This window comes from Kogia breviceps, chromosome 8, assembly GCF_026419965.1.
Source record: "Kogia breviceps isolate mKogBre1 chromosome 8, mKogBre1 haplotype 1, whole genome shotgun sequence".
NCBI lineage: Eukaryota > Metazoa > Chordata > Mammalia > Artiodactyla > Physeteridae > Kogia > Kogia breviceps.
The window spans coordinates 48,798,863-48,824,140 of NC_081317.1; positions in this window are offsets into that span (position 1 = coordinate 48,798,863).

Sequence of the window (25,278 nt, forward strand, 5' to 3'; positions counted from 1 at the left end):
GAGAGTTGAGGGATAAAGAAGATAGAATAGTTACTCAGTGACTAAGCCTATAATGTCTACTGAAGTATGCTAGAATTACTCTTTCTATAGGCCTAAAGGACATTCTGCCTGTTCTATTATACATTGATTTAGGTAGTCCAATGCCTACTTAAGACAGTGCTTTTACCCAAGAAAAACAAACTACTGTTATCTGGGCAAAGACATTTAAACTTTGACAGTTGAAAAAGAGGTTTCATTGTGCAGAGTTACATATGGCCAGAACTGTAAAATATGAGGAGAGGAAAGGCTACTTCAGGAAATTTCCATGGGCAGAGGCCAGGAAGAAGAGTTAATTTGGAATTCAGACGGCTTTAAAAATATCAAGCTGGAGGTCTAAATTAAATAGGTAATATCCAGAGAGCTGGAAGACATATTTCAAAGTTTGCAGGCCTATTTCTGGCATTTCCATATACATTAGTTTCATTGAAGCAGTATGATGTAAAAGATCCAGGGTAAGTACGATACCAGCTAGTACATATTGATCACATTAGAAAATGCTCAGTAAATATATGTTCCTTTCCTCTCTCCCTTGCTCTTCCCAGAAGAGTAAAAGATCATTGCTATCTCTACCACCTTGTGTGGTAAAAGTCATGGGCTTTGAGATAGACATGGGTTCAAATATCATATCTTCAACAATAAATTAAACACCTTGGGATGTTGCCTAATCTCTCCAAACCATAAAATGTCACCAATAATGGGGTTTTTTTGGTATCATTGCTATGAACATTATATGCAAGAATTATTTTAAAGAAGCTAATTCACTTGTGGTTCATATTAGAGATTCAAGAAATAGTAACTGTCATAGGAGTGCTGGTTTTGAGCAGAATAAAAATTATAACACATTGCAGTTGGAGCTTTCTTTTTAAATTCCCCTAAAGGCTGTCTCTATAAGTCTAGGTCTAGCTTGTTTATTGGTACAGCATTCAAAGTCCTAAGACAATTACTCATGATTCACTATATTCAAAGTCTCTAGCAAAATAGCCCCACCCCCTCCCCATGTCAAAGATTCAGTAAAGCACTGGGCAAACCACTTGCTTCCAAATTTCAAGCATGTAGTCTACACAGAAATGTCAAGCTCTATTTTTAAAAGTTTACCTGTCCTTAAATAAATGTACTTCATGGGTTTTTTTTTAAACTTTAGGTTCGTCTTTTTATTATCAGTATTTTTCTGGTGTCCATAATAATATTTTATAAAATAGATCATTTAAAATCTCTGAAATTTGCCTGGAGGCAATCTTGCAATTCAAGAATAATTAAAGTGACAGTTTAAGAGCAAATTATGCGAGCTAGAGATGTACAGTGGATTTATTGTCACTCATCTCTGTTCTTTGAAAAAAGAAAGTGATTCAGCTTAATTTTTCATCAAGTAGTATCTTCCCAGGAGACATTATGGAAAAGTGGGGTATGAAAGCATATATCAGCTTTCACAAAGTGATGGCATGAAGAGCATATGGTATTCATATTTGTGTGTGTGCATGTGCAAAAAAGAATGGGCAAAGCTCATTTTTACTTCTCCTTTGACATAATTTGAAAAAAATCACATTGCTTGTGTTAACTGCAAAAGAGTGTGTTTGTTAAATAAAATAAATTTTCTTCACCTTTTATTAAGAACGTTCTTAAATCTCTTGAAGATGATAATCTTTAACCCTGCTTACAATTTGATGATTAGACTGATAAAAACCTTCTTTAGGGCTTCCCTGGTGGCGCAGTGGTTGAGAATCCGCCTGCTGATGCAGGGGACACGGGTTCGTGCCCTGGTCCGGGAAGATCCCACATGCCGCGGAGCGGCTGGGCCCGTGAGCCATGGCCGCTGAGCCTGAGCGTCCGGAGCCTGTGCTCCACAACGGGAGAGGCCACAACAGTGAGGCCCGCATACCACAAAAAAAAAAAAAAAAAAAAAAAAAAACCTTCTTTAAAAACTAGCCCTATAGTCACACCCTCAGATATTTCAGCTTTTCTGAAAGGTTATTCTATGTTAGTTACATATTCAGGGAAATGATATACTTTAAAATTTTTTCACTATGGAAATTTTTAAAAAGAAACAAATCGTTCTTCTCCTGAAAACATTGGGAAAATGTTTTATTTCAATTAAAATGTCATGTCCATATTTATTGTTAAACACTCTGACATGATAGTCTGCAAGTTGGTCAGTCCTGATCATGGACAGATTTGTTTTGTAATGATTTCTTTTTTCCTTCTCTACTTTTTTTGTATTCAGGGACTGGGCTGTAATTGTACAATCACTCAAAGGCCGTGACTCTCTGCAGGCACTGAGGAGCCCTCCTGGGGTCATGTTCTGCATATATTATTAAATCAGCTGGGTGGGCTTCATAATTGTAATAAAAGCTAACCTTATGATTATTATTAACCTTATTTATTAACTTATAGAATGCCTACTCTATATCAGACTCTATATACTAAGTATTTTATTCACAATTACACATTGACTCTCAACTATATAAAATTGATAAAATTATTATGCACATTTTACAGATGGGGAAACCAAGTCAAAAAGAGATTAATTGTCCCATGGTTCTACAGCTGGTAACTTGGAAATTCAAACTTGGGTTGTTTTTTTTCTTTTTTTCCCCTAACAGTAGAATTGTAGTCATTAAGATACATATACAGAAAGTATAAATTTTTCTAGGGAAGCAAGACCTAATTCTTAATATCTCCTGAAATAAAAAATTTAGATTTTTTTTTAAACATTGCCTCTTAAGAAATTTGGGGGGAAAATATTCTCCATGTTAATGTTATTGCCTTATTTTGGCATCCTTTTGAATCTGGGTGTAAATTCACCACTTTAGACAGTTTTGAGTGTCTTGATCTATAAAGCACATATGTTTCATATATCTAAGTAATAGGTACTGGGGACGTGAATAAGTTCTCCACCTCCAGTTGCCTGTCTGCATTATTAGTCATCAGTATCCAGGCAAATTCATCTGGAGGAAGAGAACAGACCTACACAATTACTTAAGAACAAGAAAATTGCCATTAAAATAGGAATAAGTTAGAAGAATATGTGGAGACTACATATAATTAGTCAGTTTTAATAGTAAATTCAGCTGTAAGTGCTTTAAACCTATAATTTTCTTGTCCTCAAAGTATCTTTATGATTGCTCTTTTTAGACAGCTCAAAGAACAGGAAGAACAAAATTAAAAATACAGACTTTAGTGGATTCCTTGAAAATTAAAGTGTGCCCTCAGTAAGAGAGACTGAAGTTTAGCCCTTATTCTAGAAAATAATTTTCTTATTATCATTGAGTGTGGGGTTAGATTTAGGGGGAATATGCCACAGGATGGGTTAGATTTGAAAGTAATCTCCTCCAAAAATTAGAATACAATAAAACTGTTTTCTCTAGATAAAATCTACAGGGAAAATGCTCAAGTCCAATAAATACTTTTCTCAGAAGAATCTTAGCAGAGAATGTTGTCCATTTTACAGATAGTCATGGGCCAGAAATGCTATATTCTAACCTATTTTTTCAATTTTATAACTTGAAACAGTGTGAAAACTTGAGCTTTGGTGAATTTACTTCTTTCCTGTCTCTGAGGAAGAAGGGGGCATCTCTATAACATACGGAGAAGAATTAACCTTTTTTTTTCCTCCCTCATAGGATACTTAAGCTTGACCAATTGTGATGATGGTGGGTATAGACCTGATCTTATTTTTCCTATATTACACATGAGCTAGACTTGATAGAGACTAAGTAACTTGCCATATTTCACACAGTAATAAGTGGGGGATTTTTATTCAGGTCAGACTCCAAATTCTAGGCTTCTTTTCCACTGAATCGAGATGACTTTTCATCATCCTGCTTAAGAAAATATTTGGCAGGAAGCTACAGCTAAATAAAACACTAGCAGATTATCCACTTTAACATCTTATGTGTTATCAGGAAGTCATTTAGGCAAGCCCTCAAAATGGATTCTGTGCCTCACTTTCAGTTGAGACTTAGAACAAGAAATGGTAATTGCTCAAAGCCCAACCCAACACCTGGAAACGTCATCAGTGTCATTGTAGTACAATGCAAGACAGCTAGTTAATTTGATCACGACAAGGAACATTTATATTCAAGCTGAATGAGTATGTGCGAATTACTTAATCACATGTTCCAGCTCCTATGGCTGCACATGCATGGCCATCTTACAAAAACAACTTTGCTTATTGAGTCTATCCATATCAGTGTGCTCATAGACCTTTTTAATTTAGAGGTCCAATTGACTCTCCTAAGTCAGATATTTCGGGGAAGGTGTTTACCTTCCTGAAAATAGCATTGAGTCCCTTGCACTGCTAATTTTCAACACATTTGCATGTTCCTGCCTTTGCAATCCAAAATGATACCACTTCCATTGTTTACCATTTAGGCATGTGAGAAGAATCAGAAAGGCAAATTGTACATTGGATTAAGAGTCTTTTAAGTCTAGCACTACTGGATCTTCATAACTGGTCTGAAACAATTTAGTTTGGTCCTGTCATATGATCTTGGACAATTTACTTTTCTTCTGGGGATTTAGTTCTCTCTTTTATGAATTAAAGACATTCTCCTTTGATATCTTAGCTCCTTCCAGTTATACCTCAGTGATTAATAGAATTTGTACTTGTGTGTACATGACAAAGTTTATTTTGAAGAAGCCCACTAGTACTCTGAAGTTGAGGAAACATTTTTCCTAAAACACAAAGGATACCTGTTACTTTTTAAAAAGGGAGTTCTGTGAGTAATAATTCAAAGATTTCTAAAAAGCAGTCTTAGGTATGAGAATCTTAGGTATGGGAAGAGGGGATGGGCCTTTTGAAATGTTTTTAAAGCAAGGCATGCCTTAACAGAATGTTGTTCTTCTTAAAGAGAGTTTTCAAAATTTATATAGATTTCAGGTCCTACAAGACCTGGACCTAACATGTACTAGTATAAATTAAAAGCAATACCAGTACAAAATTACAAATACAAAAGGAAATACAGAGCTGGGAAGGAGTACATACAAGTGAAATATAAGCTTCATTAGTTTCATGAAAAATGTGCTTCTGCTTGTAATGCATATTTATTTGGGATGGATTGGGAGGTTGTGATAGAGGTTATGTGACGGGAGAGTGGGTAGAATTGCCTATAGCCTCCCCATTCTAACTCTTTGACTAGATTCTGCAACTGAAACACACTATTAGCACAAAAAGACAACAACAATGTAAACTTAATGTAAAATAATGCAGGGAAGGCATACAGTCCTTGGGAGAATCACAACTTAAGTCTGTAGTGTCATTCCTAAGGCTTATGCAGCATGCTGTGTAACTCTAAACATAATCCTGTGAAACATGTGATCCCATTTATTGTTCTTTATCTCAAGAAGGTATGAAGTAGCCCTCTGTCTTCAAGAAACCCCACCCACCTGAAAAGGTTATCTTCTTTTTGGTAAAGAACAGGGAAAAGGTGGGATTTGCAGGAAGATATGATACTAACCTGAGAGCTGAAGAGTGATACTCTTATTTAAAACTTTATTGACCCAACTAACCATGCCATGTTCACTAAGTTGTGCTACTTTTGTCCTGTAAGTATGTGTGACCACATTAAATGCATGTAGTAATGAAAGGAGGATTGGGAGAACTGGCATCTTCCTTGTGTAATAATACATTTTCCAGCAAAGTCTGTTTCCCATGGATTTTTCTCTTACATTGTGTGCCTCTTAATGACAACTGTGTGTGACCTTTGGACAGGTCATCTGATAAAGACCTTACCCGCTCTAGGTGGGCTCATGTGTACCTTTGTTTTATCATGTTGTTTTATAATGTTACAGTTCATGCACAATTATAACATTTCACTCAGCAAGTAATCAACGACTAAAAGCATAATACTTTGCATCAGTCAGGGTGTGAATAATGAGAGCTATTGATACAAATCCTTGGCCTCCTAATGGAGTAAAATTTGGTCCATTTTTAGAGGGAATTTGGCAGTATATATCAAGAACTTTAAAGAGTTTATAACCTTCAGCTTTGTAAATTCTTCTAGAAGTAAGTTTGCCCTAAATAAATAGAGATATTAATAAATATTCTATACATAAACATGTTCCATAATCACTTTTATGATTATGAAAAACATCATAAATATCCCAAGTGTGTAGCAATTTGGGATTGGTTAAATAAAATTTACTGATGTATTAAAAAGACTATAGGGAATTTTAAAAATATTAATGAACTTTCCCTTGATGGAGATTACAGTTGTTTCAATGTTTTTTCTTTGTTCCTTTCTGTACTTTTATCTAAGATGAAAAGTTATTAATTTATTAGAAAGCAAATCTTTTTTTTTTTTTTTTTTTTTTTTTTTTGCGGTACGCGGGCCTCTCCCGTCGCGGAGCACAGGCTCCGGACGCGCAGGCTCAGCGGCCATGGCTCACGGGCCCAGCCGCTCCGCGGCACGTGGGATCCTCCCGGACCGGGGCACGAACCCGCGTCCCCTGCATCGGCAGGCGGACCCTCAACCACTGCGCCACCAGGGAAGCCCCAGCAAATCATTTTTAAGACAGAGATTTGATCAAGGTTGTTTCTGATTCTACTAGTTTTCTGTATTTTGGAAATTATGTCAGCCAGCTGCAAATGTGTTTGTTAAATTTTGTTTTCAAACACTTATACTAAGACACACACACACATGCACACACATACCATGAACACACCAACACTCCAGTCCCATTATTTACCCTTGCCTTCCACAACCAAGAGCCAATTTATTTTTAAAATTTTATGTAATTGTATCCAGAACTTGACTGATGCTCACACAAGAAGAAAGTAAACTAGAACATCTGGTCTGTCTTCATACGCCTAAAAGTTAACATACTAATAAGAGTTGGTAGAAATGTTATTTCTAAAGGTTAAGTTAATATGCTCGGGAGAATATCCCAGGGTCTGTGTTTTTGTGTGTACTGGTGTATGAATGGAGAATGTTAGTGTTAATTAAATTTATCATTGAAATAGCTGTCATACCTTGAAATATTTCAGCTATATTTTTATTCATGAATCATAAGTATATATTTGGTTGTGGTTTTGGGGGGTGATATCTCTGTCTGGTTTTTGTATCAGGGTAATATTGACCTCATAAAATGGGTTGAAAAGTGTTTTTTTCTTTTTTCTCTATTTTCTAAAAGAGTTTTTGTAAGACTAACATTATTTCTTTAAATGTTTGATAGAGTCAACAGGGAAGTAAACTGTATCTGCAGTGTCTTCATGGAAAGTTTTATAATTACCAATTGAATGTCTTTACCAAATATTAAGATATTCATATTTTCTATTATACCTTGTGTCAATTCTGTTATTTTGTGATTTTTTGAGGGGAGGGAGGTCTGGTATTAATATAGGCACATCAACTTTCTGTACCTAACCTGGTTTTGTGGTTTATCTTTTCTCATATTTTTACTTTTAATTTATCAGTGTATTTACATTTAGGATATTTCTTTTAGATACCATACAGTCAGTCTTGCATTTTTATCCAGTATGACAATCTATGCCTTTTAATTGGACTTTGAAATCCATTTAATTTCAGTATAATACTTGATATGGTTAGTATTAAGTTTACAGTTTTCCTATTTGTTTTCTTTTTATTTTCCCGTTATTTGTCCCTTTCTGCCTGATCTTCATTAAGTATTTTTATTCAGTTGTGTCTCTTCCATTGCCATTTTGGTGTAGCAGTTTGATTTTTTTTAATGATAGTTTGGGTTTTTTTTTTTTTTTTTTTGAAGTATAGTCAACTTACAATATTATATTAGTTTCATCTGTACAACTTTGTGATTTGATATTTTTACAGATTATACTCCATATAACATACTGGCTATAATCCCCGTGCTGTACATTACATCCTTGTATCTTATTTATTTTATACCTAGTAGTTTGTACCTCTTAATCCCCTTCCCTTATCTTGCTCCTCCCCTAATCCCTCTCCCTGCTGATAACTACTAGTTTCTTCTCATCGTCTTTGAGTCTGATTCTGTTTTATTATATTTGTTCATTCTATGTTTTAGAGTCCACATATAAGCGAGGATATACAGTATTTCTATTTCTTTGTCTGACTTATTTCACTAAGCATAATATCCTCCAGGTCCATCCATGTTGTTTCAAATGGCAAAATTTTAAGGTTATTTTTAATGACTGAGCAATACTCCAGTGTGTGTGTGTGTGTGTGTGTGTGTGTGTGTGTGTGTGTGTGTGTGTGTGAGAGAGAGAGAGAGAGAGAGAGAGAGAGAGAGAGAGAGGGAGAGGGAGAGGGAGAGGGAGAGGGAGAGAGAGAGAGAGATGTCTTTTTCCATTAAACTGTGGTGTACACTCAGGTTGCTTCCATATCTTGGGTATTATAAATAATGCTGCAGTAAACATTGAGGTCCATATATCTTTTTGAATAGTGTTTTTGTTTTCTACAGGTATATACACAGAAGTGGAATTGCTGGATTTTATGGTATTTTTAATTTTTTGAGGAAGCGCCAGTGTTTTTCATAGTAACTGTACCAATTTACATTCCCACCAGTGGTGTACTAGCATTCCCTTTTCTCCATTTCCTTGCCAACACTTATTACTTCTTGTCTTTTTGATGATGGCCATTCTGACAGGTATAGATGGTATCTCATTGTGGTTTTGATTTGCATTTCCTTGATGATTAGTAATATTGAACATCTTTTCATATGTCTGTTGCCCATATATGTTTCTTCTTTGAAAGAAAGGCCTTTCTGGAATCTTAACTAAATGCCTCGGTTTTTCAGCATTCCTGGCTGGTTCTAATTCTAATACCTCCCAGCACAATATATGCTTCAAAAGTTTATTTCAGTTCATAGCCTCCAGTAGCTGTTCTCTTCTAAGCCTCACAGTCTTGTTTTTAGCTTGCATAGCTTAGTATTTGGCCAAAGACTCAAGTAACTCCTCTGCAGGTTTCTTTACTTCTTAGCTTTTTCCTCCCTGGGACCCTGACATGTAATTTTAAGCCACCTCAGCACCTTGGTTTTCTGATCTTGGTTTCTGATCTTGGTTTCCATTTCCTAGTGAGATTGCTGTGCTGTTTGTCCTCTACTTCCCCGTAATGCTATTTAGAAAGTGCCCCAAAGCCAATGTGAATATAGAGCTCATTATGTATTTTGCATCTCTCAAGGATAATAGACCTGTGCTGCTTATGGTCCAATGACTGAAGACTATTGTTTTACATGTTTTATACAGTTGGTGGTTGCTTACAGTCAGATGGTAAATTAAGTGTCTATTACTTTATCATGCTGTATCTTCAAACGTGATTTTGAGCCCAAACTCTACAAACTTTTAATGTTGTGACGTTAGAATAGTTTCTCAAATTTTCTGCATTTTGGTTTCCCCATCTCTCAGAATAAGGTGGTAGTTCCCAATTAACTGTAAAGCATGTAACATAGATCTGCCACCATGGTTCATTAATAAATGTTATGTTCATAACATCGTTCTCCACCTCTGTATTACTTTCATCTTGGTTTAAGAACACTATGCTTAATTGAAATAACTAACCCTTTCAATTTGTTCTGAATCTTTAAGGACAGAGATATAAAGAAAAGAAGGGGGCTGCTTGGGGAAAAGCACTCCTAAGAACTGAGTGTTCTGAGTCCTGATGTACTTAAAGTCCCATGTTTTACATGTCACTGTAAGCACTAATACTGAGATAGTATTGCCATTCATAATCTTTTTTTATGTATATAGAGGGTTATTATCTTCTTGTGGCTTTCAGAATAACCAGTAGCATACACTAGGCTTAAGGGGAAATTTGGCCTAAATATATTTATATGTACAAGTCTTTAGAGGCGCTCAGGGACTTTTCAGTGGGGCAAGATAGGGATGGTTTTAAAAACTTTTATCTAGACTCCACAAGCTTTGACAACAATCTTATATTAAGGTATTTTTTTAATTATAAGAACTGTTCTGAAGAATGAACATATTTAGAAACACAGTGTATTGAGACAACATTAATGTGATGGAGAAATGCTTTACAAATGATTTATGATGTATTTTAAAGTGACGTTCAGTTTTATAAAACAGCAACAGCCATTGCAAATATGTTTAAGTTACCCCATTGATTATAAATAGCTCCCTTGAAAATAGTAAGCAACTATATTGAAATGTGACATCCTTTTTAAACAACAAAAGAGGATATAGTTCTTTTTTATGTTAAAATTGTTCTATACTGTAAATACATTGTTCTTGGTGTTCACAGATTGCCATATGCTATACACAGTGGGAAAACATAAAGAAAAAATTATCATCCATGTTTTTAGAGTTATCCTAGGATTTGAGAAAAAAATCCAGTTTATTTTTAACACAATAACAAGAGGAGTTTGCTTTTCTGACAACTCTGATGACTCCAAAAACGTCTGCATTTTTTATCCATGCATCCACTCTCCCTCCCACCTACTCATCTGTCTAGCCATCCCTTTATTAGTATTAATTAAATAATAAATGTTTATTAAGAACTTACTATGTGCCATGCCCTGTGGTAAGCTTGGAAGATGAAATTGTTGGCAATATAGATAAAGTTTCTGCTCACTTGCAATTTCCAGTTCATCCAGTAATACAGAAAAACAGGGTAACAGTACACTGTGAAAAGACTACAAGCAGGAGCACAAAATGTTCTAAGAACACATAGCAATGAAACATCCTAGTCTGTGGAGATTAAGTGTAAATATATTATTTAAACTGAATTATCCAAGGGAAGAGAAATGCTAAGGGTCCTCCAGACTGAGGGAATAGAGTGTATGCAAACCTGGAGTCAGGAAAATATGGCCAGATTAAGAAAGACATTTGGAAGGTTGTCAAAGTAGAATGTGATGTAAAAAGTGATAAAGGCTGCAGCTAGAGAAACAGATATGAACGAGGTTTGAGAAGTCTTTTAAGGAGTGTGGACTTACTTCTGAAAGTAATATGGAGATGCGGAAGCATTTCACATACTAAAGGAATTGGTGTGATCTGATTTTCAGTGGGCTGTTCTGATTTTTAGCACCTGCAAGATCCTATATTAAAGCAGAGATTTATCCTCATCCAGTTGCTGAACCCAGATAAAACTAGAAAGATCCACTGCCACTGGGAGAGGGGACAGTAATCTGTTTTCTGGCTTTAGGTTGCTGTCCATTCTACCCGTCAGAGCCTCCACCCCATTATTGCCATTTTCTTATCTTGATGAGCTACCCAATCAATATGACAGGGCTTCTACCTTGATTTCTCATTAATCTTCCCATTTCTCTGCCCCAAACCCTCTCACCAGCCTCCTTGAATAGAATGCCTGTTCCTCATTTGCTTCTAACTCTTTTCAGTACTGTATGAGATGAATTTTCTTTATTTCCTATCACTAGCTAGGCCTTTGAGTAAAACCAGGTACTACTCTCTTAAAAGGTGCAGTACATACCAACACTATTCAGATATGGGTTTCTCAAATGTTTGGACCTGAGCCTCAGAATACTTTCTTGTTTTCTTCTGTGGATTCATACCAGTCAAAATAATGTTTCTGATCTTTATTGTCTGGAGCTTGGGTTTTTAAAAACGTAGTTATACTGGATATACTTTTCACATGACTCTTCCTTTTCCCGTCTGGCTGATTGTCATATTTTCTAAAATGATGCCCCTTTTTTCTCTTCAAATGCATATACTACAGACTCATGGTATATGAACTAACATTAAATCTGACCCTGTTGAATATTGACTTCAGCCAGGTAAAGCCCCAATTCTTCTTGGATACTTTAATCTGGGCAGCTTAGTGATACACTAAAACTACAAAAGCCTTAGCCCTTGAACAGTATAGCCCCGTTTTCTTTGTTTTTTCTATTTTTTTATCTTGTGATACAAGTTGCTTCAAATTTAAACTTATTTGAAGCGTTGAACTGTGATCTCAGACACAGTGAAAAGGTCCTCTGAGCAGCAATGATGTGCAACAAAGTCCAAATGGCTTATTTCATGGGAGATAGAAATCATCCTAAAACACTCATCAGGTTCTCATAATTTTGAGTCAGAATGAAGCAGCAGATTAGAAACAATGGAACATACTAGTATGAGAGAAAAAATGACAGCTATCAACAGAGGACGAAGTCCAATTTACTTAATGCAAGCCCAGAAAATATAAGGCATTATCAAAGGTATATAAAGCAAAACACTTATGCAATTTAATAATGCACATTAACATTAATGAGACTGAATCACCAAGAAATAATCATATTTTGAATTATGTATCCTCTTGAAGAAATTGTAGAAATGTTGGTGCATTTAAAAATGGTTTCTATCATAAGTAGCTAAAATATAAAGAGATGGTACTTAAAGTATTTGTAATAACTGAATAGAAGACATGTTGGTTTTTAGAGTCATTTCAAATGGCAGCAACATGTCGTGTTCAACTCTCTGTTTCTCATATAATATTTGCATGTTTTAAATAAGACATAATTCAGTGAAAAATGATAAGCATAGGCTACATTCAGTAGACATGGGTATTCTGATTCTGTTTCTTATCACTTGAATGGTCTCTGGCAAGATATTTAACCTGAGCCTCAATTTCCTCATTGGTAAAATGAGAGTAATTAGTAATCACTTTGCGTAATGTTCTAAAGATTAAACACTGTAAGTAAAGTGCCAAATGTAATACCTGATAAATGACTGCTGAATAAATAAGTGCCATCATAAAAGGTGGTTAAAATTGTAAAAGGCTATAATTATTCTTAAGGTAGTATTACCCATCAAGGGACTCATTGCATGGATATTAAAGCAAGTTTTATATAAACACCACAAGGTCCTAAATTTCAGTTGCTCTGCATGTGAAGTGTTGCTAGACTTCCCATATTAGAGGCTGTCTAGTACAGCAGGAGTTTGGACATTCTACAGATAAGGATACCAAGGTCTAGGAAGGATAAAGAATCTTGGCTGAGATCATACAGAAGATAGCAAGCTTGTGTCCTCAGCCAAGAATATTTACTCAACCTCCAGCCCACCAAGGTTCATATTGGCATCTTAAATATATCACTGAGCATTTCTACTTTGTGTTTGTAAATTATTTGGAATTAGCACAGAGGTGGCCCTCTCATTTCTGTGTGTGTGGCTTGGAGGGAAGCAGCTGATAGAGGGTATATAAGAAAAATATCTTAACACTGCCTTTAAACACCAAACAGATGATGTACTTAGATTACATTTGAAGTTGTATTTTCAGGGAATGGAATGTGAATCAGTGCTAAAATCTCTCCCAGCTACCCTTAACAATGCTACTTACTGAATTTAGCCATTACTTTTTGTCAAAATAAATCAGAACTGAGTCATCCACATTTCTTTCAGTGAACGTGCAATGCTTTCACCTTGGATTGACATTTCGGAATAATCCTTTTCTTTACCTGTTTTCTCGTTCTCTGCATCCTTTTAGCCATTGTTTGTTGATGTCCCTTTGAAAATATCTTTGTGTTTATTTCTCTCTACGTTCTTACCAATGTGGCTCTAGTCCAGGTGCTACATGTTTGCCAATTAGGCTTGTGCAAAATATTTTAATTGGTGCCCTGTCCCACATTTCTCTCATTTTCTATTATTTTATGTATTGTTTTCAGACTACTCATATGAAAATATCTCTTTCCTTTTGTCACTGCCTTGCTTAGAGCCCTTTGATGTATCTTCCAGGACTATAAAACAAAACACAGACTGCCTGGACCAACATCCATTCTGACTTCTGATTTCTTTGTTTCATGTTTTTGTTCTTTTCCAATTTTATATGATAAATACTTAGTTCTTTCACTCTTTTAACTTTCTTCTAACATGAATGAAGGGTGTTTCTAAGACTGCCACCTGTGATTATATATCTGGACAGTATTATTTTAATGACTGTGTTCAGCATATTGTGTTGCATTATTACATTATTTAAATTCACGTGTATAAAAGATGTTTCTGGGAGTGCTAGTTATTCATTGCATCGGGGTAGACTTATTTTTTAATTGTGATTTTAAAAAAATCACGTAACATGGGATCTAAACTCTAAACAAATTTAAGTGTATACTATATTCTTGTTAACTGTAAGCAAAATGTTGCACAGCACATCTCTAGAACTTCTCCATCTTATGACTAAAACTCTATACCCTTTGAGCAGTAACTTTCCATTCCCCTCCTTTCAGCACCAGGCGGCAACTACCATTCTACTTTTTAGTCTTATGAATTTCCCTGCTTTGGATACCTCATATAAGTAGAATCATGCAGTAATTGTCCTTCTGTGACTGGCTTATTTTACTTTGCATAATGTCCTCCAGGTTCATCCATATTAACACATATGACAGGATTTCTTCTTTTTATGGCTGAATAATATCCCATTGTATGCGCATACCCCATTTTCTTTATCCATTCTAAAGTTGATAGACTTTTAGGTTGTTTTCACCTCTTGCTATTGTAAGTAATGCTGCAGTGAACATGGGAGTGCAGATATCTCTTCAACATCCTGATTTCAATTCTACAGCATTAAACATATTCTTACCATGTGCTCCAGCAATCCTGCATCTTGGTATTTACCCAAAGGAGTTGAAAACTTATGTCTACACAAAAACCCGAATGTGGATGTTTATAGCAGCTTTGTTCTTAATTTCCAGATCTTGGAAGCAGTCAAGCTGTCCTTCAGTTAGTGAATGGAAAAATAAACTATGGTGTATCCATACATATTTTCAATACCAAAAAGAAACAAGCTCTCAAGCCATGTAAAGACACAGTGGAATGTTAAATGCATACTAGAAAGTGAAAGAAGCCAATCTGAAAAGGCTACATATTGCATGATCCCAACTATATGACATTATGGAAAAGGCAAAAGTATGAAGACTGTAAAAAGATCACTGGTTTTCAGGGGTTGGGGAAAGGAGGGATGAATAGGTAGGCACATAGGGTTTTTAGAGTAGTGAAATTACTCTATATGATCCTATAATGGTGGACACATGTCATTAGGTTTATCTAAATCCATAGACTTACAGCAGTAAGAGTGATGTATCTGTGATATCAAATGTACTGATGTTATTAAATTTCCATTTCTTTTTTTTCACTAGTCTGTCCAGTTATTAGAGAGGTATATTAACAATATCACACTTTAACTTAAATTTTCACCAAATTCCTTGTAAATCTAATAATTTTTATTTGTGTGTTTAGATATATTGCATGGTACATGTAAATTTGTGGCTTGACATACCTTCCTTATCACTTATGCTTTTTCTTTCTTATAGTTTTTTATTCCATTTAGTATTTTTAACCAAAAGTTCTACTTCTTTTGATAAACAATATTGTCACTTCTGATTGTTTTTCTCCTAATTTTTTCTTTTTTTGGTTTGCCTTTGCCTGTCTCCTTTCTTTTAACCTTTCTATTTCACATCTTTTAAATGTGTAATTTTAAATAAGTTATAACTGAGTTTTCTTTTGTATTTCACCAGTTTACCTGATAATCTCTACCTTTTAATGGGAAAAGTCAGTTCTTTCATCTCTTGTATAGATTGATACAATTTATTTTATTTACATGTTTTACTTGATATCTATGACTTTCAAAAATTATTGTTTTTTTCCCTTTTGCATTTTTTCTCTTCTTTTGTGATCAAATTACTTCTCATTTTCCCTTTATAGCTCTAAAACTTAAAGTTACTAATATACAAATTAAGAAACTATCATGTTAAAATGAATATTAATAGTAATCCCAACAGAGAAAAGGAGATAGGAAAAGCAATATGAGGAGGTTATGTATGGAGAGGAAATAGTAGCCCAAGCCACTTAGTTTAAGTAACTGAGAATGTGCTGTATATTATGCATAAGTAGTCAGTTTTGCCTGAAATCTAACGACAGTTTTTTCTTTGCTCCATTATGAGCTGCCTCTCAGAATCTCTGTCGAGTCATTCAGCATCTGGAGTGCTCACAGTGGCCTTGCTTCAAGGGGCCCTTCACTGGGTGCAAGGCTGCTGAATTTTACAACAATTGAACTAAATTCCCCCTAAATTCCTTTAAGCTCAAGTAAGTTTGATTCTACAAAGAGGCTCATCTTCTCTGAAACAATTAAAATTATATATCTGCTACCCTTTTCTGAAATCTTAATGAGAAAAATCAGGAGAAAAGATAGAGCAATGTGCATTTACTCAATGATTACTCAAGATCTTTCACCTTTATTACTTTTCTTCTAACCTATACCTTTTCCTGTTATTGTCTGGCAACTCTCCCAGATCCATGGAGCATACCCCACTAGAATCAGAACATAGATTTTTACTATGAACCTTGGGCAGCAAAATGAATTGGAGAGCTGGAAATTTCCAAATGAATGAACTCTGCCATGATAGGAAAACAAAACAAGTATGAAAAAAAAATTTTAAATATACATTTTAATGCAACAGATACCAGTGTAGCACATTTTGATTTCTTTAATATCTTTATTTGGATATTTAAGGAGTATACTTGTAATAGGAAGAGAGTTAAGGGCTTACCTTGTGATTCCCAAACCCAGCTATACATCACAGTCTCCTGGGCAGGTTATTTTTAAATGTGAATTTTTAGACTGTACTCCAGAGAGTCTGACTTAGTAGATTTCACGTGAGGCCTGTAAATCTGTAGTTTGGAATTTCTTCTTGAATGACTCCGTTCATAGAAAGTTTGAAGAACTACTGAGGAAAATGCAACGCCCAGTTTGCTGTTTCTTTCTGTAAGATTTTAGTGCATAACAACTTTATGCTCAAAAATGTTGACATTTTTCAATGAACTGTGCAGCCAGTATGAATAGGTCAAGTCCAATCAAAACAAACAGTTATGCAGTCCAAGTGTCAAATTTAAAGCAGTTGTGAAAATTTACTGAAAGCTTTCACAATCAGCTGTCCATATAGTGACAGCCTAAAACCCGAAAAAGTTTCTATCTTTGTTTAATCTTAGCAGATTTAATATGATCCTTTTTTCAGTCAGGTCACATATTTAGAGTATATAAGTGTATATTATAACACCAAGAATGTAAAAAGTTAAAAGCTACGTTAAAGTAGAACACCAAGTCACCTTTTACCGTACATCACAATCTGGCAAGAACAGAAGCATGTAACTACGACTCTGACTCAGACATGTTATTGCCCGTGGAGCGATACACTTATTCCAGTTTTTTATATGCCAAAATGCAGTGACTTGAAGGAGCTGGTGATAATAAATGTTGCAAATTTGCATGGCCACCAAGAACATGGAAATACAGGCTAAGGTGAATTATTGATTACTGTGTATGCACCAGCCATTCATTCCATTTTGGTCTCATATTTAGAGATTTAAATATATATATTTTTTTGGAAAACCCAGTGTAGCATCAGAGATTAATGTTTGCAACTGGATTTGAGTCTGCAATTTTACTTCCAACCTGTATCGTCTATGTGCAGATTTAGTTGCAATTAGCAGTCTACTAGCAAATAAATGGAATAATCCAAAATTGAAATTACATGCAATAAAAACCATCTTTTCACCCAAAATATATCTTTGTTTTGGTTTAAGACGTTAGCTTGCTCTCCTCCCTCACCCCTGACCTGTGTCAAGGGCACTTGGAATATTTAAGAAGGTGAAGAGCAGCTCTTAAGCCAGAAGAATAATTATTATCAAGGAAGGAAAACTAATCAAGTTGTTTGGAGGACTTGGACTTAAAAGATTTCATTGTTGTTCAGCATATCCCCACTCTTCTTAACAAGTAAAGTATTGCAACACATAAATGAGCTGTCTTGAATGGTATTTTCAGTGTTTAATACACAGGGCAGCAGCTTTATAGCTTACCTTCCTAATCATTCACATCTCTAAAGTGAGTTACTTATAATTTCTCTTGGTACTTGACAGGTAAATTGATTTAAAAATACTATGTATAAATATACTATACGTTGCTCTTTAGCTTTTTTTTTTTCTTTGTGGTACGCGGACCTCTCACTGTTGTGGCCTCTCCCGTTGAGGAGCACAGGCTCCGGACGCGCAGGCTCAGCGGCCATGGCTCACGGGCCCAGCCGCTCCGCGGCATGTGGGATCTTCCCGGACCAGGGCACGAACCCGTGTCCCCTGCATCGGCAGGAGGATTCTCAACCACTGCGCCACCAGGGAAGCCCTTTAGCTTTTTAATATTGTAGTTGCTCCTTTGGAGAAAGTAAAGTACCTTGGATGATATATTGTCCACATGAGTTCCATGGAAAGTATTACATATTAATAAGAGGACCCCATAGTTGTCTGAAAGTACAATGGTCCACTTCAGTGTCAAGTACCCTCGTGTTGCCTATTCACCGTGGCTGTCTTGAGTAGCAGATATCTGAGAAGTATTTGATCAGCTTGGTGTTCCTGTGCGAATTACAATGATTCTCATGCTGAAGACACTACAGGCAGCAACACAACACGCTAAGCAAATGATTCACCAGGTCCTAGGGACCCTACATTGGCTCAATCTCTAAGATTGTATATCTTTAATCTATACCTTGACGTTTCATTTTTTCAGCCAAACAGAGCAGAATTATCATATAAAGAAGGACATTCACTTTGCAAGGTTGTTTACTGGGAAAAACAGGAAATCCCCAGTTCTGCAAGGTAATCAGGATATTTGTGAAATGATAAAGGACAAGTGAGGGTTGTATAGACTAAACACCAAAAGAATGATACAGAAAATTTGTTGAAAGAAAGGCTTGTGGGCATGGGAATGTTTCAGAGAGGATGTGAGCCTTCTGTTGGGCCTTTAACAGTGAAAGGGAGTTAGATAAATGTGGAAGAGAGAAAAGAAAAGGAAAGTCTCTGGAAGATTAACAGCATAAACACAAGCACAGAAATGTTATAGCCCTTGACATATTTAGAGACAATTAAGAAATCTGTTTGGGTAACTACAGGTTTTATGACAGGAGAGTGAGAAATAAAGCTGGAAAGGGAGGTTAGTGCCAGAAAATGAGCAAAAGATATGAATAGACAATTCATAGAAGAACAGATTGAAAATGCCAGTTAGCATATGAAAAAGTGTTCAAAGTCATAGTGGTTAGGGAAATGTAAATTAAGTTATCAAGGTTACCATTTAAACCCCTCAGATAGGCAAAAATTAAAAGATTAAAGTACCTATTATAGAGAGGATATGGAGCAAAAGGTACTGTAACAGAGATATGTAGTGTACACTCATATCTGGTCTTCTCTCTTGCTGGGCACACAAGATTGCAACCCCTCATCCCTTCGGAGTTAGATGTGGCAACGTCACTAGTTCTGGCTAATCACTGGGCAGCATGGATATGTGTGAATTGGCATTGTAGTTAGCTTCTCTGCTCTTCTCACCTGCCATCATAGTTGTGGATGAAATTTCACATGATTGAGGCTTCAAGGTGATTATTGAAAAGACAGCCCAACATTCATAGAAGTCTGAGTTACTTCATAAAGGACATTTGGCTTGGAGAATTACCTGGGCTCATAGGTGATTTTGTGTGCATGGAAAATAAACATTTTTGTGTTACCCCCCAGAAATTTCAGAATCATCAGTTGCCACAGCATAACCGAGTCTACTCAGACTCATACAGTTGTTTTTCTGCATTGATGAAAGAAATGTCAAGTGTTAATTAAGCCTCTTCAGAAGGCAATCTAGCAGCACCTACTAAAATAAAAAATAGGGCTTCCCTGGTGGCGCAGTGGTTGAGAGTCTGCCTGCCGATGCAGGGGATACGGGTTCGTGCCCCGGTCCAAGAAGATCCCATATGCCGCGGAGCGACTGGGCCCATGAGTCATGGCCGCTGAGCTTTCGCGTCCGGAGCCTGTTCTCCGCAACGGGAGAGGCCACAACAGTGAGAGGCCCGTGCATCGCAAAAAATAAAAATAAAATAATAATAAAATAAAATAAAATAAATACATATATCCTTTGATCAAGTTCACTGTTGGGAATTTATCCCACAGAAATAAAATACCAATTAGTAAAGCCATTACAAGAATATTTATTGTAGCATTGTTTCTTAATGGCCAATAATAGAAAATGCCCCCAAATCAGGGAATGTTTCCATAATTGTGCTTCCCAAACCCAGCTACACATCACAGTCTTGTAAGCAGATTATTTTTAAATTTTAACATACAGAGCCCTTAGAAAGAGTGAATTTGAGTCCTGGGAGATTACTGGAAGACGTTTATGCAAGGCTTAACTATATACTATGATCCCATTTTTTTTTTTTTAACATCTTTATTTGAGTATAACTGTTTTACAATAGTGTGTTAGTTTCTCCTTTACTATGATCCCATTTTTTGAAACAAATAATGACAAAAACTATGATTAAAAATGTTTATACATATATCTCTGTAGGATTATGTAAACATGGATAAAAATAGGAAAAGAGGCATATTAGGTTGTTGATATTGCTTACCTAGGTAGCGATGGAGAATGGAGTATTGATACAAGGGAAAAAGAATGCACGTTCAGCCTATCCTTATTTCTCTGTCTCTCTCTGTCTCTGTCTCTCTCTCTCTCTGTCTCACACACACACACATACTCTCACACACACACACATACTCTCACACATGTATATATTCATACAATTATTACATATATGAAATATTCATCTATGAAAACTATTTTAAAATTCAGAAAAGGTAACTCCTCTGTTGGACTGAGTTAGTAACTATAAAGAAAACAGTCAGCTGATCACAAAGGATGCATTGATCACAACAGGGCATGCTCCAGAGGGTTGATCATGAGTCCAACCATGAATTGTACATATTGGAGGAAATCTGGAGGAAAAGATCTTTTGATTTCAGGGGCTTCTCCCGCATGCTGTCTCTCTAGAGCTCCTATTTAATACCAGTTTAATATCAATATCCTATTTTAATATCAGTATCCCATTTTAATATCAATATATGCTTAATATAATTTTTAATATCAGTTTTGAATTTCACTTCTTAGGATAGTTCTTGCTTCTTCTATACTTTGAATCTTAAAAAAAAGTTCGGTCTCAAATTCTATACTATCCCCTTGTAACATTTTTAGTCATTTAAAAAAAATTCTTTGAATTCTTTCCTTTTGCATTTCAAAAACATAAATTTTTACCTGTAGTCTACTTTTTTAAGGGACAAATAATTGATCCCCTTACCTCTATTTTAGAGGAATGCTAAGAGGACTTTCTAAGCCAGAATTCTGCGTGTGGTCTCTCACGTTATTCTAACAACATACTTTGTCCTAGAACATCTGAAGAATGCAAATGCCATATTCCCAGGGCACACTCACTCCTGGATTATTTTCTACATCTCTTTGATTTTCAAAAGTCTTCTTAATTATTTATTTTGATATGTCCCTTTCTTAAGTTCACATAATAAAGGAAGACAATCAATTTTAATTTTCAAAGATGTACATAGCTTTAGTGTTTTTGGCCAATGCCAATGATTTAGGTTTGATAAGACTTATGTTTGATCCATTACTTTAGGCTTTCTGGAATAAATAATTGTAATAAGAAACAACTGACAAAATGATTCATTATGATTACTACATCAAGGTTTAAGAAGCACCCAGTCTGAAATATTTGACACACATGAGCTAATTTCAATATCTTTCTTAAGAAAATGACCACATAGGACCAAGAATTTTGGTCAGTTTAGTAAATTCAAAGAAAACTATAAGAACAGGTTACTTAGTAGCATGTGCCCTGCTGATCCACTGTTACTTGACTGAGATTTTGTTTTATAACACTAATGCTCACAGTATTTGAATAAATATTAACATGTTTCTGGAGATGGAGAATGTTAGCTCCATAAGGACAGTAATTTTTTTTTTAACTGTTTGGTTTACTATTGCATACAGAAGCTAAAGCAGTGCCCAGCACATAGCCGGAACTCAATAAAATTTTTTCAAGAGTATAGATACAAATTTAGAAAACACTGAAAAACAAATGTGATGACTCCAGAGTGGGGTTTAGGCAAGATAGGCTCTACTGGGGTCACTGTGTTCTGGTTTTGGTGATTGGGTGGGATAGAGAATTTAGAAAGTGACCTTCAGATGGCTTGAGAAAGTATCCTATCTTCCAAATTAGGGATCCAGTTAAAGTTTTTCTTTTAATTGTGGTAGAATACATATAAAATTTACAATTTTACTCAATTTTATGTGCACAGTTTAGTAGTATTAAGTACATTCACAATGTTGTGCAGCCATCAACACTTATCCATCTCCAGAACTCTTTCATCTTTCCAAACTGAAACTCTTTACCCATCAAACAACTCCCACTCTACCCTCTCCACAGCCTCTGGTAACCAGTATTCTACTTTCTGTCCCTGTGAATTTGAGTATTCCAGGTAGCTCATATAAGTGAAATCATACAACATTTGTCCTTTTGTGTCTGGTTTATTTCACTTGGTAAAACATTTGTTCTTCAACCTAGACATGATATACTTATTAGGTAATTTGTACCAACTGAAGAGTAGATCATCATTTTTAATAAATAGAACCCCTCAGTCCCTTCTTAGAAGTTTCCATCAAGCGTGAGTTGAGTGGGGACTATAATTTGAATTTCCATTGGAGTTTATGATAAATGACTTGTTCCTGTCTTACTTGAGGCATTAATAATGTCTCATCCCCTGAGGGTGGTGTTGGATGTTGGTATTACTAGAACAAGGTATTTTGGATATATTTATCATGTCAAGAAATTGTTTACTATGTTTAAGAAAGGAATGTTTATCAGACCTACTGACCTTTTGGAGTATTTCCCAATAAGAAAAAGTTGCTCACATTCCTTGGTAGCATTAATGTAAATATAATTACTTTGTATGCCTGTTGTATAATTTTTCTTCCCTGTAAAGGTAGGTCAGCACATTAGAAAGGTTAAGAATCTCATTCTAATTGGAGCCAGAAAATATCGTTAATTAAATCCCCACAGGAGTCCCTCTGGATTGAACTATATATATTGAACTCAGAGAAGATTAAACAGTGTAATCCTTTTATTTCTCTAAAGGAGTATAGCATATTTTCTTTTTCAATTATGATCTCTAAAATGTGCTTACATCCTTTTTCTAGCTGACTGTAAGATTGGTAAATCTCTTTCACAAGAAAAATGTCTTTTCAAGTACATATTCCATTAATAATACTAATACTATTAAGAGATCATGCAATGCCTTTCACCCAAACCAAGATGCCCTATGGTAGACTCTCATTTTCTGTTTCTTTTTTTTGTTGTTGTTGGGTTTTTTTTTTTTTTTTTTTTTTTGCGATACTCAGGCCTCTCACTGTTGTGGCCTCTCCCGTTGTGGAGCACAGGCTCCGTGGCCATGGCTCACGGGCCCAGCTGCTCCGTGGCATGTGGGATCCTCCCGAACCGGGGCATGAACCCGTGTCCCCTGCATCGGCAGGCGGACTCTCAACCACTGCGCCACCAGGGAAGCCCTATCTTTGTATCTTTCGAGTCCTTTTACAATAAATCCTTGTGTCGAATATAATAAAAGGATTTCAGAGCCCCATCAGAGAAATTAGCTGGTCTAATCCTGTTCCTTCTACCAAAATTGTGCTTATAATGCAGTGTATGAAACTTCCCAAGTGTACTTTGAAATATTTTTACTGTAGGTAAATTGAAAGTATAATTTTACCTTTCTTTATAGCTGTATTTGCCCTCCGGTGATCCATATGAAGTTCAGGCAATGCTATATAGTTCTTTAAAAGTATATGTGGTTTTCCCTGGAAGGAGTTAGATGTGTCACTAACTGTCTCGTATTGAATTTTTTAAACTGTAAATTGTAGACAGTGTTTTCTGTAGAACTCCCCTACAATTGCTGCCCACCTGTGAAAGGTAAATGTCCACACTTGCTTGATAACACCAATAAAGCTGTTGAAGACCTTTTCAGAATGACTCAGACTATTCCCTGTGGGTTCTGAACTGAGACAGAGACATAAAATTCAGGTTCTAAATATAAGCTTCCCCCTTCCCCCCCAACCCCCCAAAAATCTGTATTGAAGGAAATGGTTTCTATTAATATTTATGATCAGAAGTGCCACCTCATCCCTGAATCATCTAGTTACTGAGCTGAGAAACCCTGCTCTCACCTAACCTCTGGGCCCCCACCTATCACCTCAAGATAGGAAGGCAGAAAACAGTTATTCAGTGTGCTAACACTTGAGAAAGAGGTAGGTTGGATCACTCAACACATTAACCCTGCCCCAAAAAGAAATATGGGCCAGTGGATCCCAGAATCTTCCCCTCTCATCAGCCAGATAAAGGATTAGGCAAGGCCTAGTTACAAAGAGAGTTAGCTTAAAAGAGATATTCTCCAATACCTCCAAGAGAGTAGCACTTGTTATTTTATGTGCCAGCCACAATTCAGGAAGAAGGAAGTGATGGTGCCCCCTAAAAAGAGGCCATCAATAAACTTGACTTTGTTTGCTTCTATTTTTAATTTTTTATTGCTTCTCCTGCCCCGATACTACCTACCTTATGATATGACATATCTTGTGCATTTTCCTCTGCCTCTCATTCAATGCTCTCTTATTCTTCGCCTGCTTAACTGGTTATTTCTTGTCTTTTACGACTACTTCAAGCACCAGTTTCTCCATGAAGCCTTTCTTGACTCCATCAGATAGACAGGACTCTTTCATATGTCCTCGTTGTACCTTATACTTAACCTCACTATACTTAACTAAACCATGCTGCAATTATTTTTTAATGTGTCTCCCTAAATGGATTGTGAAAACAGAAAATATCTAGCATATAATGCACTTATAATAAGTGAATGAATGAATAAGGAATGAAGAACCGTAAGTCCAGGACTCTAAGCCTAGTTTTGCCACTGTGTTATTATCTATTCTTTATATATCTGTTATGTCTGTGTTATATCACAGAATGAATGAAGAACCCATTATATAACTTTCATAGTTAATCTGCCATGGATAAAATTGTTTAATCAGTCTAATCCACACATAGTTAATAGGCACTTTTGTGTGTGTGTGCCATTGTGCTTTATGTTACACAAAGAGTAGTTAAAGGGCAAGCATGGTCTTATCCACTTGAGCAATCAAGGATGCCAAGAAAACAAGAATATCTCTATCAGGATATAAGTGTGATGGTTGCAAGCACTAAATTGAAGATGGAAGAACATTGCATATTAACACATGCTAGATTTCAGCAGTGGAGACACTGAGTCTGTGTGAAATTCAGCCTGGCAGAAGTGTAGCTCTTCTAGGAGGTAAATTATAATAGCTAGCAATTAATGAGAGCCCTTCATGTACCTGCCAGCAGCCTGTGTGACACTAACTGCAATCCCATTTCACAGATGAGAACACCAATGTGAGATAAGGCTAGATGTAAAAGGAGGGAACAGGGCACATATAA